The 18,446-nt window shown below is 47.4% G+C and overlaps 4 protein-coding genes and 1 pseudogene across 6 annotated transcripts in view; 1 reads left to right on the top strand and 4 right to left on the bottom strand.

The window, feature by feature from the left end:
* LOC129395163 (immunoglobulin lambda-1 light chain-like) overlaps positions 1 to 18,446 on the bottom strand; it is a 735,232-nt gene that overhangs the window by 101,559 nt on the left and 615,227 nt on the right. The window lies entirely within an intron of this gene.
* The window catches only part of LOC134730083 (immunoglobulin lambda-1 light chain-like), a 266,743-nt gene that overhangs the window by 120,103 nt on the left and 128,194 nt on the right, over positions 1 to 18,446 (bottom strand). The gene's annotated exons all lie outside the window — the stretch shown is intronic.
* Positions 1 to 18,446, bottom strand: part of LOC100977273 (immunoglobulin lambda-1 light chain) — a 262,611-nt gene that overhangs the window by 123,173 nt on the left and 120,992 nt on the right. The gene's annotated exons all lie outside the window — the stretch shown is intronic.
* IGLL5 (immunoglobulin lambda like polypeptide 5) overlaps positions 1 to 18,446 on the bottom strand; it is a 162,366-nt gene that overhangs the window by 95,948 nt on the left and 47,972 nt on the right. The window lies entirely within an intron of this gene.
* LOC134730165 (uncharacterized protein C2orf27A-like) lies at positions 12,653 to 16,089 on the top strand (annotated as a pseudogene).

The raw sequence follows: 18,446 nt of genomic DNA, 5'->3' as shown, positions 1-18,446 counted from the left end.
GATTTCCTGGAGTTTGGTCTAAAGAGACAACTGAGATAAGATGAGGCCACAGGTCACCAATACGCCCGCTCCTGTACCTGGCTGAGCACATCACTCGCAGTTCCTCCACACGCTTACCAACCTAAGAATCCACTCCTCCTGTCACTGGGCATCTCAGGGTCTCCTCCCAGGACCCTGCCGGCCACTCATGCAGGCCAGTTCCGACGCCTTTTCTTGTGGGTCCTGATGCAGCATTGGATGTAACTTGCTAAGACTATCCTGGGAGATGGACACATCACCAGAATGTGTTCCAGGAGAACTACAGCAAAACCACTTTGTCTTGTCCAGATTCGCTGTGATGCACATGACTCTCCCAGTTGCATCTCTAGAACTGGCCTTGTTTGTAAATTCCTGATTCTGGGAAGAAGCACCCAGTTCTGCAGAAACTGTCAAGGTGATCTGCCCAAAGTGAACAATCAGTTTGTGACCTGTGACCGTGCACAGTGGGCAGTGTGGAGGTTGAGATGGGCATGGGGGGACTGCCAGTCAATAGGGCAGGTCTTGTGCCACTGAGGGGAAGAGACCCTGGGGAGAGAGAGCAGGGGCATCTCCCACTGTTTTCCTGTGAGTCAGTCCACTGAGGCACAAAAGCGAGTTGAATAAGATCTTAAGATGCAAAGACCACAGCAGAGCTGGGGCTCAGGACAGTCAGGACCTGCAGCTTTAGGAGAGAAGCTGATAAGCCTAGTGTCCCAGGGAGACTGTCAGGGAGGCAGCTGCATTTAGCCCCACCCACTGGAGAAAGATTCTTGATTCCATGAATCAAGAATTTCCAGCCTGGCTGGGAGCCCATGGAAGCAACTCTTATCCATGTGTCAGAGATTTGCTCACTCTGGTGATGGCCAGAGAGCATGGGTGGATCCTGGATATTCAGGGAATACTGACAGCTGGCCCATGACAGAGACAATGTTACAAATTTACATTGTAGCCCCCCCCCGCCGAATTGATATTGAAGTCCTCAGCCCCAGAACCTCAAAATGGGATCTTATGTGGGAATAGGGTGGTTACAGATGTAATGGGTTAACATGACATCATACTGAAGTAGAGTGGGCTCCCAATCCAACAGGAGTGGTGTTGTTATAAAAGGGGGAAATGGCTGAATGCAGTGGCTCATGCCTGTGATCCCAGCACTTTGGGAGGCTGAGGCAGGTGGATCACCTGAAGTCAGGAGTTCGAGACCAACCTGGCCAACCTGATGAAACCCCATCTCTACTAAAAATATGAAAATTAGCTGAAGGTGGTGGCGGGCGTCTGTAATCCCAGCTACTTGGGAGGCTGAGGCAGGAGAACCACTTGAACCTGGGAGGCAGAGGTTGCAGTGAGCCAAGATCATGCCACTGCACTCCAGCCTGGATGACAGAGCGAGACTCCATCTCAAAACAAAACAAAACAACACACAAAAAAACAAAAACAACAACAACAAAAACAATGAGGAAACATGGTCAGAGACACACATAGGGAAAATGCCATATGAACATGGAGGCAGAGATTGGGGTATTCACCTATAATTCAGGGAACAGCCCATCCTTCCAGAAGCACCTGAAGCCAGGGAGATGCACAGAACAGGCCCTCGCTCAGCCTCAGAAGAAACCAACCCTGCCAACACCTTGATCTGAGATTCTAACATCACCTACAGATTAGTGGAGAAGACATTTCTTTTCTCTGAGCATCCAGTCTGTGCTACTTTATTATGGTAACCCTGGCAAAATAACACAGACGCCCCTAGGAACGCTGTGTTCAGGGAGCCTCCTGTAGGGCTGGGCTCTTTGCAGATGCTTTGGCTTCCATCATCACAATCCTTTGGGGAGGGGCCTCCCTGTCCCATGTTTTCCTCCCATACAGTGCCCAAATTTCCTCTCAAGGAGCCTGTCCCAACCCCACAGGCAGCAAATAGTGTCTCCTGTGACCCTAGACACCTCCCTCCCATGTCTGCCCCCTTGTTGTCCTGGCGGGATTTCTGATCAGACTCACAGGCGTCTCTCAAGGTTGTGGCTGTCAGCTGAGGAATGCGGCCCTGGGCAGGGAGGGATGGCCCAGGACCATGGGGCCAGAAAGCCCTGAACACCCTTCAGATGAGCTCAGCAGCCTCTCCCCACCTGGCTGGCTACACCTCCTCCTCATGGATGAAGTTGCAATCCTTGGTTCTATGAACTCCCCCACTTTCCTCCCTGGCTGACTTGGCCTGAAAACAGCTTCTGAGACATGGGGGGAGTTGGCAGGAGAACACCTGGGGATGCTTGCCTCAGCTCCTGGGCCTCTATTTTAAATCATTTTAATCTCTCTTATTTCGAACAATCTAAAACCCTCGGCACTGCCTTTCCTCCATCTGCGGTCTAATTTTCATGAGCAAGGTCAGTAATAATTGCTGTCAACTAAGGAGCACTTGAATATGTTACGCCCTGTATTAAGCACTTTATGAATATGACTCAATTACATCCCTGCAGCTTTGTTAGGAAAAAAAGCTTGCTTTCTCTCTCCCAGTGATCTCTGCACAGACCGACTTCCCTTCGCCTTCTATCATGAGTGGAGACAGCCTGAGGCCCTCACTAAATGCAGATACCCAATCTTGATCTTTCCAGCCATCAGAAGCAAGACCCCAATAAACCCTTTTTTTTCTTTACAAACTATCCAGCTTCAGGTATTCCTTTATAGCAACACGAAAGGTACTAAGACACCAGGAGGGGAGGGAGAGATCACCTGTGCTTCTCAGGTTTCTTCGTTAGGTGAGTCTTACCGGTGCCTGTGTGAGGAGGGTGAATAGGAGCTAAGTCACTCAAAATGTCCTTGGAGGACCAGCAGCATCAGCCTCACCTGGAAGCTGCTAGACATGGAGAATCTGGGGCCATACCCAGACATGCTGAGGGTACAGCTGTATGTTAACCAGAACCCTCAGGGGATTTGTGTGCCCAATGAAATTCCAGAAGCTGTGGTTTAAACCACAATGGAAAGTCTCACTTTCTCTGCTTTTGACAACACACCCTTGTCTTCTACAAGCCCTTCTAAGAACACCTGGGTTTGGTGCTTAACTGTCCTGGTCTCATCAAACTGAGCTTGATTCCAGTGCTGGACTCTCTAGTGATGTGCAAGAAATGTTTTAAGAGCAGACAATTTTAAAATCCACATGAATGGTATGCTGGGAAAGGGACAAGATCCCAGTGAGATGTTCGGAGAGAAATAGATGGTTCATATCTTGTTCTCACTCAGCTCCCATTAGTATGGAATTTCCTTATTTCTCAGACATATGATCTCTGTGTTTCAGCCTCCATCTGTTTTTCTCTTTGACTGGAACGTTTCCTGTGTGTGACCTCACTGCTCACACAATACCTGCCTAAATTCTAATCATCTGGAGTCAGATACCTGTACTCCAGACTTGTCAAGGAAGAGGTTTCTGGCCACCAGAATATTTGAAAATACAAAATTGTAACCTTTTAGCATTTATCAGTAAGTAACCGAAGAGTTGGGTATGGGATATTCAGATATTTTGCATGGAACAACATCCCCTCTAACTTCTGTACCACAAATCTTATCATGCGTGATGCTCTAACAAGACTAGAAAAAACAACCAACGAAAATGTTTCCTTGAAAGAAAACATTTGAGCTGACTGTTGAGACAGTCATGTGATTTTTTCTTCTATTTTCTCCTCATCGTCACTGGTGTTTGTTAGGTTTTTTCTTGAGACGGAGTCTCGCTCTGTCGCCCAGGCTGGAGTGCAGTGGTGCAATCTTGGCTCACTGCAAGCTCCGCCTCCCGGGTTCATGCCATTCTTCTGCCTCAGCCTCCCGAGTAGCTGGGACCACAGGTGCCCGCCACCATGCCCAGCTAATTTTTTGTATTTTTAGTAGAGATGGGGTTTCACCATGTTAGCCAGGATGGTCTCGATCTCCTGACCTCTTGATCCGCCCACCTTGGCCTCCCAAACTGCTGGGATTACAGGCGTGAGCCACCACGCCTAGCCTTGTTATGTTTTGATGATAGCCATTCCAGCAGCGGTGAGATGATATCTCATTTGGGTTTTAATTAGCATTTCCCTGATTATTAGTCAGCTTAAGCATTTTTTCACATACCTGTTTGCCATTTGTATGTCTTCTTTAGAGAAAACTCTATTCAGGTCCTTTGCCCACTTTTTTTTTTTTAAATGCTAATCGGTTATTTTAGAGCCTTGTCCTCTTTTCTTACACTGGATATTATGCCTTTTCAGATGAACAGGACATTAGGACCTATTCATGTGAATACTTTCTCCCATTCTAAGAGTGTCTTCAATCTGTTGTTTGCTTTGCAGAAACATTTTAGTTGAATAAACTCCCATTTGTCTATTTTTATTTTTGTTGTCTGTTCTTTTGAAGTCTTAGTCATAAAAATTTTTGTGTATCCCAAGGTCATGAAGAATTTTATCTATGTTCCCTTCTAGTTGTTTTATAGCTTCAGATCTTATACTTAGGTTTGTAATCCTTGTTGGGCTGATTTTTTATTTGGAGAGAGATGGGGTCTAGTTTCATTGTTCTGCATGTGGATGTCCACTTTTCTCAGCACTGCCTGGAAGGAGAAATGTCCAGATATGCGATTTTATACTGATTCATAGGCTGTAGCCAATGGTTTGGTTGGATGATCAGGGACTTGGAAGAAGCATGATTGGAAAATTGATGACAAAGAAATTTGGGGAAGAGCTATGTGGATGGATCCCTCTGAGTGATCAAAAACTGTGAAGATATTTGTATCCCATGTGAGTGCTCACCAATGGGTGACCTCAGCAGAGAAGGAGTTTAATAATCAAGTAAATAGGATAATCAAGTAAATCAGTGATAGAATCTGCCAGGCTGATATAAAAATTATTAACCCAGGCTAATAAAAATTTGCATTCACAGAAGTGAGACACCAGAAATGAGTGTGCAGAGGAAAGACCATGTGAGGACACAGCAAGGAGTCAGCAACCTGCAAGCCAAGGAGAGAGGCCTTAGGGGAAACCAAACCTATAAACACCTTTATCTTGGCTCTCCAGCTTCAGAACTGTGAGAAAATAAGTGTCTACTCTTAGGCCAGCAGGTCTTTGGCATCTGCAGGATTCCTCAAAGATCTGTTTGGGGAAAACATGTAACCTCCCAATACTAGTTTTCTAGTAAAGATCGGGCCTTGAGCATAGGGCTTTGCATCATCCTATTCCGTATTATGAAAGTCTTCTTGAGGTCCCGCTTGTAAAACAATAACCAATGCATCTGGCGTATATTAAGGGCTTATGCGTAGTCATTCTGAGTGATTTGGTGATTTATGGGAAATGGCATTCCTTCCATTGCAGGGATGCAGGGATGTTTGCTGCACTGTTATTTAAGATCAAAGTTGTGGCAATAACCTTTAGAATGTAGTTGGCTAAAATCCTTCCATGCAAAGTGCACACCCAGTGGCACGGCTCAAAGTTCTGTCCACGGAGAAGATTTCCCTTCCCCGCTGTTCTTCAGGGATGTTCTAGAAAGGGGCTTTAGTGCTACAGCTGTCCACTTTCAGGTGGTGCCTGCATATCTTGCAGAACCATCTGTGATCCAGGCCCTAGTCTTCTCTTCCTCTGTCAACTGATCATAGGGAACTCCCCATGAGGCCATCGGTGCAGGCTGGGGGAGAGAAAGCAGGGGGGAGGAGTGGAGACCATGGGCATTTGAGGCACTTCTTCATGTAATTTTCTTGTGCCTTCAGGGCCTACTCGAGCCTGATGATGTATATACCACTTCCATTTGATGATGGAATGCTGCTGTGCATGACCCATTTTATGGCTAGATTGATCAGAAAGAACCCAGTTCATGACAGGCAGTTCAGGTTCCATGGTGACTTTATGACTCATAGTCAAATGTTCAGTTACCACCAAAGCCCAGTAACAGGCCAACAGCTGTCTCCCAAAAGCAGAGTAGTTATCTGTAGAGGATGGCAGGGCCTTGCTCCAAAATCCTGGAGGACCGCACTGTGATTCACCTATGGGAGCTTGCCAAAGGCTCCAAACAGCATTGCTATCTGCCACTGACACCTCAAGCACCATTGGATCTGCTGGGTTATATGGCCCAAGTGGCAGAGCAGTTTGCACAGCAGCCTGGACCTGTTGTAGAGCTTTCTCTTCTGGAACCCACTCAAAACTGGCAGCCTTTTGGGTCATTCAATAAATGGGCCAGAGTAACACAACCAAATGAGGAATGTGTTGCTTCCAAAATCCAAATAGGCCCACTAGGCGTTGCGCCTCTTTCTGGGTTGTAGGAGGAGCCAAATGCAGGAACTTACCCTTTACCTTAGAAGGAATATCTCAACAGGCCCCACACCACTGGGCCCGTAGAAATTTTACTGAGGTAGAAGGTCCCTGAATTTTAGTCAGATTTATTTCAAATTCTCTGGCATGCAAATGTCTCACCGATAAGTCCATTGTGTTTGTGAATTCTTGCTCACTGAATCCAATCCAATAATGTCATCAATGTAATGGACCAGTGTGCTATCTTGCAGAAGTGAAAAGTGATCAAGATGTCTTTGAATAAGATTATGACACAAAGGGCTGGGCATGGTGGCTCAGGTCTGTAATCCCAGCACTTTGGGAGGCAGAAGCGTTCAGATCATGAGGTCAAGAGATTGGGACCATCCTGGCCAACATGGTGAAACCCCGTCTCTACTAAAAATACAAAAATTAGCTGGGCGTGGTGGTGCGCGCGTGTAGCCCCAGCTACTGAGGAGGTTGAGGCAGGAGAATTGCTTGAATCCAGGAGGCGGAGGTTGCAGTGAGCTGAGATTGCACCACTGCACTCCAGCCTGGTGACAGAGCGAGACTCTGTCTCAAAAGAAAAAAAAAAAAACAAGATTATGACACAAAGCTGGAGAGTTGATAAATCTCTGAGGTAGGACAGTAAAGGTATATTGCTGGCTTTGCCAGTTGAAGGCAAATTGCTTCTGGTGGGCCTAATGGACCGGAATGGAGATAAAGGCATTTGCCAAGTCAATGGCTGCATACCAGCTACCAGGAGATGTGTTAATTTGATCGAGCAATGAAACCACATCTGGTACAGCAGCTGCAATTGAAGTCACCATTTGGTTAAGCTTATGGTAATCCACTGTCACTCTCCAAGATCCATCTGTCTTCCGCACAGGCCAACTGGGAGAGTTGAACAGGGATGTGGTGCTGATCACCACCTCTGTGTCTTTCAAGTCCTTGATGGTGGCACTAATCTCTGCAATCCCTCCAGGGATATGACACTGTTTTTGATTTACTATTTTTCTAGGTAGGAGAAGCTCTACTGGCTTCCATTTCCCTTTCCCACCATAGTAGCCCTCACCCTGCCAGAACTGGCCTGACACCTGTTTTTGTGTGGCCCAGAGCTGACAGTGGTTTTATCATTTTAAATGGTTACTTTATAAATGGTGCTGTAAGTACCTATGTAATATCCCCAAAGTTGATTCTTGGGCCACAAAGACTAAAATACTTCATTTTAAAATTTATGTTTATTTTCTTTAATGTAATAGAGATGAGGATTCACTATGTTGCCCAGGCTAATCTCGAACTCCTGGGCTCGAGCAATTTACGTGTCTAAGCCTTCCAAACTGCTGGGATTACAGGCATGAGCCACTGTGCCTTGCCACAAAGACTAAAATTCTTCTTACCTGGATATTCAAGAAAAAGTTTACCAAATACTAAAAAAATAAAGAGTACTGAACTATTTGTGAAAAGGCCCAACCTTAAGCAGAATGGGAGACTCAAAAATAAAACTGTAACAAGATAACATTTTTCAGTCTGGTAGGTTGGCAAAAATTTACACTTCCAACAATGTACTCTGAACAAATACTTATGGTTGGCATTGTAAGTTGGTAGAACCTCTCTGGAGGGGAATCTGACAACAATGGGTGAAAATTACACACACACATCTTTCTGACCCACAATTTCACTTTTAGAAATGTATCCTATGGTCATATTCACACAGGAACTCAAAGGAGGCTGCATAGGGATGTTCACTGCACTGTTATTTAAGATCGAAGTTGTGGCGATAACTATTAGAATGTAGTTGCTAAAATTCTTTTTTTTTTTTTTTTTTTTTTGAGATGGAGTCTTGCTCTGTCGCCCAGGCTGGAGTGCAGTGACGAATCTTGGCTCCCTGCAAGCTCCGCCTCCCGGGTTCATGCCATTCTCCTGCCTCAGCCTTCCAAGTAGCTGGGACTACAGGTGCCCGCCACCGTGCCCGGTTAATTTTTTGTATTTTTAATAGAGATGGGGTTTCACTGTATTAGTCAGGATGGTCTCGATCTCCTGACCTCATGATCTGCCAGCCTTGGCCTCCCAAAGTGCTGGGATTACAGGTGTGAGCCACTGCGCCCAGCCATATTGGGCTAAAATTCTACCCACAGTGTGGGAGATGGTGATACATGTAGGGTGAAGACATCTCTGAAAAAAAAGCAGTGACTGCACCAATCAGGCAGCTGCTTGTCACTGTCCCTGCATTTGAAGAGCTGGGAAGAGCTGCACATTCAGGGACCACAGCACACAAGCACCAGGAAGCTGTCCCTGTCCTGGATGAGAAACCACAGGGCAGGTTTCCTGTTGGATTTCATGGTGGGAAAGGAGAGGAGCTGAGAGAGAAGAATTCTCAAGGCCGTGCTGCAGGAAACCCCTTGCACAGGGTGAGGAAGCATCTTCAGAGCAAAAGGGAGCCTGAGAGCCCAGGGTGGGTTTTGGTCTCAGTTCCCCAGGAACTTGGACCACTGTGGAAACTGTAGCTGCCTGCATATGAGCAGCAGTAATAATCAGCCTCATCCTCAGCCTGGAGCCCAGAGATGGTCAGGGAGGCCGTGTTGCCAGACTTGGAGCCAGAGAAGCGATCAGGGACCCCTGAGGGCCGCTTACTGACATCATAAATCATGAGTTTGGGGGCTGTGCCTGGGTGCTGTTGGTACCAGGAGACATAGTTATAACCACCAACATCACTGCTGGTTCCAGTGCAGGAGATGGTGACTGACTGTCCAGGAGACCCGGACACGGAGGGAGGCTGAGTCAGGGCAGACTGAGCCCAGGATCCTGGAAAGAGGGAGAAACACAGTCTAGTGAGTCAGTGCTGGGCCCAGGTGAGCCTGAGGAGCAGAAGACCAAGGATCAGCCCAGAGACCCCTGTGACCCTTTCCCTGGAGGCGTCACCTGTGCCCTGAGTGAGGAGGCTGAGGAGGAGCAGAGCCCAGGCCATGGTGGAGACGTCCCGAGAGTGCTGCCTCCTGAGACCCCAGCACTGGGCCTGCCCCCAGCCCTGTCTTATCCCCTCTGCCTCAGAGGAGGGTGGGGCCTCCATGCAAATCTCCACCCTGAGCTCCTCTCCTCACCCCACCCTCACCTGGGCTGGGCTCAGAGACTTCTGCTTCCCTGGACAGTGGGGCTCAGCTGAGGAGATAAAAAGTTCTTGTCTTTTCTGATGGCATGATCTTAATTTTTTTGTACCTGATTTGCTCAGGAGAGAAAGTTCTGCTGACATCCTTACCTGAGTGAGCTCCTGGCCCTCAGTGTCTCTGCTGTGTGGTGCCTGTGTCTTTGTGACCCTCCAGGCCTGGGCACACCCTGCAGTGCCCTCTGCTTGGCACCCACCTCCAGGCTGTCTCTACTGCCAGGAAATGGGGCTGCCCACCCCGTGGAAACCTCTGCTGGGTGGCGTTGGTCCCTGGTCTCCCCAGCTGCAGCCTCATCCCATCCCCACCCCCAAGCTTTGTGCTGAAGCATCTGCAGCATCGAATCCCTGGAGCACATCAGCCACCCCAGGCAGTGCACCCACATCCACACAGGCACATGTGGGAGGGATCCTGTGGAGGGAACACAGAGCACCGACCAGGGCCGCAGTCCTGAGCCCGAGTCCACTGCTCCCAATCCTGCCCTTCCCACTCACAAGCAGGTGACTTGTCCTTCCCAGCCTCTAGTTCTCAGCCTGAGAAATGGGGACCACAGAGTCCGCTCTGCACACAGGTGATCCATGGGGATATGAGCCAGCAGGACAAAGGGAAAGTTTGCTAACAGGCCTTTCTGTGTGCACCAGAGTGACGTTTATTGTGAATGTTTCATTTATTGAAAGATTTATTTCCATTTTACTGTGATTTATGTGTCAGGTCACAGAGCCGCGTGTTTCCTGCTTTCTTGCTTTCCCTCATCTGAGCACATCCAACCTAAAGCTGACCTCTCTCAACCCTGCAACACTGAAGACACACAGACATTCGATAAATACATTTTTTTCAAAATACTTTTAATCTCTTTTCATCTTTCCCTATAGCCTGTAAAAAATTCTTTTAATGTTTCATATTAAAATAAATGTTAATGGAATCAGCTTCCATTTAAATATTATAACATACACTGTCCTGTCTTCCCACCTAGATTCATCTCTGAAACCATGACAAGTGAATGGAGCAGTTATTTGAGCACCAGGAAAGGAAATGGTACACAGCAGTTTGGGATGGCCCCAGCAGATGAAATATAACAGAGTCAGTGTGAGACTCCTGGATTTCCTCACTGTCCTCTGGCTGGGACTCCAGACAGCCCCAAACCTGAAGGGGCACAAATCTGAAAACAAAAAGAAGTCCAGAAAGCCCTCTTGTTCAGGATTGAAGATAGGAAAAGAAACTTCTTTGGCTCAAAGTGAAGGCTCAGTCCCCTGCACAAGCAGGTGGTTCGCACCTGTGTTCTCATCTCTCATACCAGCGCCTCTCCCTGGGTTCACACTGATGTCCTATTGATGGAGACGGGGTTTCCTGCACCAGGTCACTCCACAGCCCCTGTAACCTGAAGCCGTGCAGACCAGCCTTGTTCAATCACAATATGATGTGAGCCTCATGGGAATCCCACTGTCTAGTCATCGCATTATAAATACAAAGAGAAGAAGTCAATGAGTTTAAATAATATATTTTATTTACCTAGCATATCAAAAAGTATCATTTTCATATATAATCTAGGTACAATTATTTATGATATATATCATATACTTTGCATGGCTAGTGTTATTATTTTTTGAAGAATCTTGGAGATTGTGTGGCTGATGGAGATGTGAATGGGTTTCCTGTTGACAAGGGTGGGGTGTGGTGGCTTTTTAAGTGTCAACTTTGATAGGCTGAAGGAGGGGTGGAAAGAATGATTTTTTCTACAGGGCACGGAGGGTGGAGGTGGGCAGTGTCCATCCTGCAGCTCACCCTGTGGGCAGTGTCCATCCTGCAGCTCACCCTGTGGGTGCATCTGTGGTCCCTGCATGGGGTGAGGCTGCTCCTCCTGCCCCGGGTTTCCCTGCAGGGAGATCTGACTCCAACTCTCCCTCAGAACCCAGAGCACCTGGCGAGTCAGGCTCCCTTTCCATTCCATACAAATGCAAGAAACACTCAGATCTCATTGGGCATTTGGATACTCACAGTGCTAATTTAGGAATAAATGGGCGCTTTCCAGTGTGCAGTGGCCTCCTGAGGTCCCGCATGGCCCATGTTGGGGATGGCTGGTGATCTTAATTTGGGTTCCCTGGAAGCAGACTCTGAGATGAGGAATTCATGCACAGAGGATGTGAGGGAGGCAACACTGGGCAGAAAGAGACCCTGACGCACATTGAGGTCTCAGTCTTTCCTACAGGGAGCTGTGGAGCTGGGAGGATTTTCAGTTCCTCCTATATTGAGGCAGAGTCTTGAGAACTTGGCCTCAGGCAGTCATGAAACCTAATCTTGCTGAGGAAGGGCATAAACCTGGAGGAGGCGGTTTTCTGCGCTGAGCCACACTTCCCAGGGAAGGCGCAGCTCTCAGCTGCCACAAGCTCCCAGCAGTGCTGGGTGGGTGAGCTCAGAAGAAAGAATCTGGGCAGATCCTACAGTGTCCACTCCACTGGTTTTTCTGTAGAGAATGACTTGAGCCTGAGCTGGGCAGTTCTGGGGACTGATCCAGGATATTCAGGCCAAGGACTGGCTTGTCATGACCAATGGAAATCCAGAGCCCAGCTGATGGATGTCTACCTCAGTCTGATGATTCAATCAGGCCCTATTTCCCTAAGTCACAGCTGAGTCCTCAAACCCCAAAACATCCTGGTCACCTAAGTCCTAAATCCACTCTTGACGCCCCCTCTTCAGAGTCTGCCTGGAGGGCTGGAGGGACTCAGATCCAGGGGGTCTCAGACCCAGGTGAACTGGGCCAGCCCAGTTCATGAATTTGTCCACAGTCTTCCTGGCTGGAGGAAATGTCCCATCCTGGTCATTTCATCTAAATGATGGATTGTGTCATTAGGACACTTGTTAAGTATTTCAGTGAGAATAGTTGAGTCATTTAAGGAACCACTCACCCATGTGGAGTCATCAGGACGTCTGGTCTCATTTCACCCATGGGGCTGATACTTCTAGGCCATCCCCATCCCCACAGTAGACCAGCCATTGCCATCCTCAGCTCTGCCATTGTTTATTTTTCCAATCAATATTTTATGTAAACTTGTAAAAAGCAGCAAAATAGCACCAGAGTTCTCAGCCCAGTGTGGTTTTCTTGTGCTTTTTGCAAGTTGACATGAAATATTGATGGGAAACTCAACTTTAAGCCCCATGGTCACTGTAAGCATCCCAGGGACACAGCCTTTGGACAGGGTGTGGGGTCTGCAGGGTGGGTGGTCCTTGGTTCCTGCAATGAGGTGTATCCTGTCCCTGAGCCAAGGACAGCCTCGTGGCCAGAGCTCTGGCCTGAGGCAGGTGAGAATCCCCTTCCCTGTGGAGAGCATCTCCTCAAGGAGGCTGGAAATGCCACATCCTGGAGCCAGGGTCCTGAGTGCACCACCCCACCCACCTGAGACTCCCCTGAGCACAGGAGCTGCCCCCTGAGTCAGAGTCCGCCTGGAGCTGGAAGGAAAGGCAGAGGGAGAAGGGGTGGGGGGGAGAGGTCTCTGGAAGTGCCCAGGACTGAGGGCTCAGCTCCCCAGAATGCTGCTGATCAGAGAGGGACAAGACCATGAGAGCGGCAGGAGGCTCAGGCAGCAATACTAGGTGAAGGGCTCGGGCCCTGGAAACCCTGTCCTCTCACACTGTGGCCCCCTCCTAGAGCACCTCGACCTCGGGGAGTCTCCCAGGGAATCCCAGCCCTGTGGAAGCTCCCCAGGCTGACACCGGGGCCCAGGCGCCTCCAGCTGCATTTCCCAGGTGAGGCTCTCACTGTCCCTGGGCTCCTGTCAGTGTCCTGAGTGACGCTGCATGAGTCTCACAGTCAGGACGGAGTTACTGCAGCCCGAGGGGATAGGATGCACTTTACTGGACTTCCAAATTGAGGACTGATCCTTGGACACCTTTTGAGCCTTCATGGCTGGACTCCCTCTTAGGCTCCTTCTGGGTAGCCTCAGCCTCTCTTCTGTCTGCAGCTGTGCTGCCCCCTGCTGGTGGGGAAGACAGAGCCCAGGAGCTTCCCTCCTCCAAGTGACCCCAGAACGCCTGTCACCTGTGAGGGTAAGGACTATTGAGTCCAGCCTCAGTCTGTGCCATATGTGAACCCCTCAGGCTCAGCACAGAGAGGTGGCATATATGGTTGCAGGGAGGTGGGGCAGACGCAATTCTTATAATTGAGTCTCAGGTTGAAATGCTCTTCTCTGTTCCGTGGTTTTTGATCACAGAATGGAGAGTGCAGGATAAACTGTAGCTCTTCTGTGAAAAACGTAAGTTCAGAGAAATGCGGTCATATCCGCATGCACTCCTGCTTCCCGTGTGTTTTGAAAACAAGATTTTTTTTCTCACCCCAGTAAGAACAGCTGCACTGTAATTGGGAGCACTTGATGTTTCTGCCACTAAACTTCAGTTGTGTATTTGAACCATCATCACATTCATTGTCATTGTGTTTTTTCTATTACTCATAAGAACAAGAAGATTAAGGTAGGAAATTATGACCATAACTAGGTGGGACCTTTCAGTGTTCAAACCACAAACAAGAAACTCAATAGCATTTCCTGCAACTGTTGTTTTATTAGTATTGTTTTATTTTTCATTATAACCTTAAATATTTATCAAAAAGTTAACATTTCAGTGATTAAAAATAAGATACTTTTCTTTTACAAGGTTTTGATCATTTTTACATATTTGATTTGGAACTCTGCTTCTTATTGCTAGAAGGCCTTTCCTTCTCCATAGGAATAATCAAAATTAGTTTTAATCAACATTAGGCCCCTGTTGGATCACAGGCCCTAAGTGGATTCCCAGGCTCCAGGTGCACATCAGGCACAGGTGTACAAGCAGACACTAGGTGGACTTACCTGTGTACAGGTAAGGAGCTGACCTGGGGGGAGGGTGAGCAGCCAGCAGCCCAGGGGGTTCTGAGTAGGTTTTGAAGGAAGGAGCCGAGGGTACGGAACCTTAAAGAAGTGACTTCACTTCCTCGGTGATGGACTCTAACAGAACTTAGAACTCTGGTAATCAGGCACCCACATCCTAGGGACAGACCCGCAGCCAGCTCCCTTGGTGGGAGATGCTCAGGAGAGCAAGATGTTCTCATGCTGCATTCCCACATCTCGAGTCTCCTGCTTCAGGAGGGCCCAGAGCGAGAGCCTTTTCCCACAATGCTGACGCAGGCTCATCTATTGGGATTCACTCAGGATGGTGGCAGAAATATTAAAGGGAAATATTAGGGAAAGTTACAGGGAATAGTCACAAACCTTTTGGAAGGCGGAAAGGTTACATAGCTTGTAATAATTGAACAGGCTGAAGGCAGCTGCTTCTTATCTTAGAGCATTAGCTCATAGGGTAAATGCTAGGGACAATAGAGGCTTCCCCAGTTAAGTCTGTTTACCCTACTTCCATTAACTAGCCTTTGAGCCAGATAGTCCTCTTGGGGAGGAGGGGGGAGGTAGACCCGGGAAATTGCCCCCAGTGGTATTTACTTTAAACCATGGTACCTGAGCTTTAATCATTGGTAGAACTACTCTCTTAACCATGTTAATTATCCACAAGAGTATTTACTCAAAGCTTCCGTTGTAAATTCTATACTAAATAAATGCCTGCAGTGCGAGCTATTCACGGCCAGCTGCAGTGACAAACCTCTCTTGGTGTGCAGGCAGTGGGACACTCAGCAGGACTGGCAAAGCAGAATAACTCTGTGTCAGTGTACGTTTTATTCATCCGTCATTTGGGTCAGGGTCTGTGGGCGGATCCCCGCAGCTAATGCCCTCTTGTGAGGGGCAATACCTCACTCATCTCTCACTCCAGGCGCCTCTGGCCATTTGGGCAAAGGCGCCCCCAAGTACCACAGGGCAGCCCAGGGCAGGCCCTACCAGGCCAGGCCCCACCGGTGATCCCATCGGGGCCACATCTGCACATTGTTCTTGTCCAGCTGGAGCCTCTGGAGTTCATTGAGGCACAGGCACACGGTGAGGTGGCCTATAGTCTATGAGCCTTTGCAGGGGCAGTGTTTTCGGGCTGGAATACCTTACATTCAGCGAGGTTGATTCTGTGTGTGAAAATTCCAGTGGAAAGTGACTGACGTTGGTGAGTCTTTCTTCTTTTTCATCTCCTGTTCCATGTGCGGCAACACAGGAACTTCCAGCGCCAGCTGATGAGCCAGTGCCAGCACCAGGGGAAGACCCCCCTTCAGGGACAGAACTGGAGCTATCAGCAGCTCCAGATCCCTCCTGCCCCTGTCCTGGTCCTGCCAAAGACCAGCCCATTGAGGAGCTACCTGACATCATGAGATCTGCTCTAGCCACTGGCCTCAGCCCTGGAGCTGAAAGCATGGCTGGAGCAAGAGGTGGAAGAGAGGGGGTGGCCAGCATGGCCCCAGCCCGCATCTCCCACGCTGGGCTCAGTCCTGGGCACAGTGGGAGACATGGAGGTAGAGACCCGGGTATATGGCCTGCGCTCCTCTGACTCACCAGAGAGAGGCTTCTCTCATTCGGCAGAGCTGCAGCCCTGCGGCCGAAGGGCCTGCTGCTGCTCCTGCTGGGGTTGTTTGCCTGCCTGCAAGAGGCGCTGGGGGGCAGGAAAAGAAACCTGGGAGGAGGGGATCCAGCAGCTCCTCCTGCTCCCAGAGGCGGCTTCTTCCTCCAGCCTTGGAGGTCTGCCCTCAACTGGGCTTCTGGGCTGTTTGTCCCTGAGATGCTGCCCAGGACAGGCTCTTCTTGACAGGTGAGCAGGGGTGTGGAGGCCAGGGGGCATCTCCAAAGGGTATCAAAACCGAAGCTTCAAAACTCAGCACTTGTGCCCCCAAATCGCCATGCCATGCCACCACCTGCCCTAGAATTCATCCATAGTGTTAAAATTATAAGTTTCTACAATAACATTTAAATAAAGTTTGACTTTTTGAAAGTTCGTGCCTTCTTTAACTCCCTAATGTTGTCAGATGTTGTTTTAGAGGCTATTCTGAAAATGTCTGATAGTTGTGTATCTTTGCCGTGGTTGTTTGTGTGATTGAATTACCATCTAATCAACTGTTACTGGAAACCTTTCAGGTACGGCTTTTAGAAGACCTTGACCTACTGTTGCTTGTTTTTACTCTCTGGTTTATTGTGGAAAGAGGGATCATGTCAGTCCATTCCTCCAGCAGATCAATCACCTGTTGCCATCAAAGATTTGGCATCAGAGTTTCAAAAATTACGTGTACAAGTTGATATGTTGGTACTGTAGCCAATCTGGGTGCCAAAAGATGCACTGCACTAGGTAGCAGAGAAACAAATTCATTTCTCATGCTTCTGGAGATGGTAAAATCCAAGGTCAACTCGTCAGCAGGTTTCGTGTCTGATGAGGGCTTCCTTCCTTGTTCATAGACTGCCATCTTTTTACTGTGTCCTCACATGACAGAAGAGATGAGGGAGCTCTCAGCAGTCCCTTTGATAGGGACACTGATCCCATTCATACAGTCCCTGCTTTCATGATCTAATCACCTTCCAAGGCCTCACCTCCAAATCCCATCATATAGGGAATTAGATTTTAACACATGAATTTGAGGGGACCATAAGATTTGGTCTATAGCATCAGGTCACTCTGAGCCCTTTGCACTCACAAGAAATCTCTAATCTTCTATAAGTATTTGTTGGTCCCTGCTGGGTTTAGGGAAATCTTTAATTGCAGCTCTGATTCAGCTCTGCCCAAGCTTAAATTCTACATTTGCCCACAAATCTTGTTCATGGGACAGAGGGACTTTAGTGGCAACTGACCATTTGGAGTTTTAGGAGAATCGATGGAGAAGGGCTTGGGATCTGGATGAGCAGAAGTGGAGGGAGGAGAGGAGGAAGGTACAGAAGGAGAGAGAGCAGAATGTGAAAAGGGAAGAGGACCTCTAGATAACAAGAGAGCAACTCTGGTCAACTAGGTAATTCTGGTCAACTAGAGGGCAAGGAGGGTAATTTTCCTTGGATTCTAAACTCAGATCCCATATCACATCAGCACCACGTGAGGAATACATTTTTTCAATGCATATTCCTGGGTTCCAGAAATTTTCATTTCATAAATCTGGAGTTATGCTAATTCATCTGTATTTATCATAAGAATTTTGGATAATTCTGATAAAATTAGACAACAAAGCAGAGCTTGACAACCACTCGTTTGGGATGTGTATCTGGAAGACATTTGATTATATGAAATAATCACAGAAAACTGAGGAGGAATCGTTTATTTAAAAATGCTTGCATATAATTCAGTTCTTCCTATGTGTGTAGTTTGACCACATAGTTGGTCTCTACAATACCAAGATAGTAAATATGTAGAAAGTCTTTTAAAAATCAAGTAGACAGAAGAAAGGAGTTGGATAGAAAAGCAAACTGACAATAATCTGGTAAGAAGAGAAGAGAAGGGGGAGGAAGTAGCGTGTTTTTGTACATTATTTGATGACATCTAAATTATAAGCTCAAAGGGTGTTTGTAAGAAAGTCAATAATACAAGTTTTCAGAGCGTAGAGAGTGTAGTGGCAACACTGATTTGCTGGGAAAGAGAAGTGTACTCTGTCTTGCTGGGTTTTGTTGAACAGGGTAAGAAAAAGGGTCATTGTTTAAAGAGTGTTTGTTTTATTGGTGCTGAATTATTTTACCTCATACCTAGTTGAAAATAAAAGGGCTATAAAGTGCTTAGGTTGAACACAAAGTCCTCTGCTATCAGTAACATCTTAAGGAGCTGCATTGGAGGAGGGACAAGGGGCAATGGTGGAGTGGATGGCTCTTTGCTTATGTATTAAACCAAATAAGGTGGCATATATTTTATTAAGAAATCTGTTAAAATGAAATAAAACTCAGGTTCATGTTCTTAATAGGCACACTGTTTGCTATGGCAGCAAGAGCAAAAGCCTTAGGTACCAAAAATGTACATTAACTGCAAACATTTTCATATAAACAAAACAATGTGAGAATCTTTATATGACAGTAACTCCTATGCCCAAAATATTTTTAACTGAGATTGAAATCATTTTCTACATAACAAATGTTATCACTGTATTCGGAGATGATATATTATTTATATATAG

Source organism: Pan paniscus, chromosome 23 (genome assembly GCF_029289425.2).
Source record: "Pan paniscus chromosome 23, NHGRI_mPanPan1-v2.0_pri, whole genome shotgun sequence".
Taxonomy (NCBI): Eukaryota; Metazoa; Chordata; class Mammalia; order Primates; family Hominidae; genus Pan; species Pan paniscus.
Note: the sequence above shows the minus strand (reverse complement) of the source record. Positions and strands in the feature narration are given on the sequence as shown.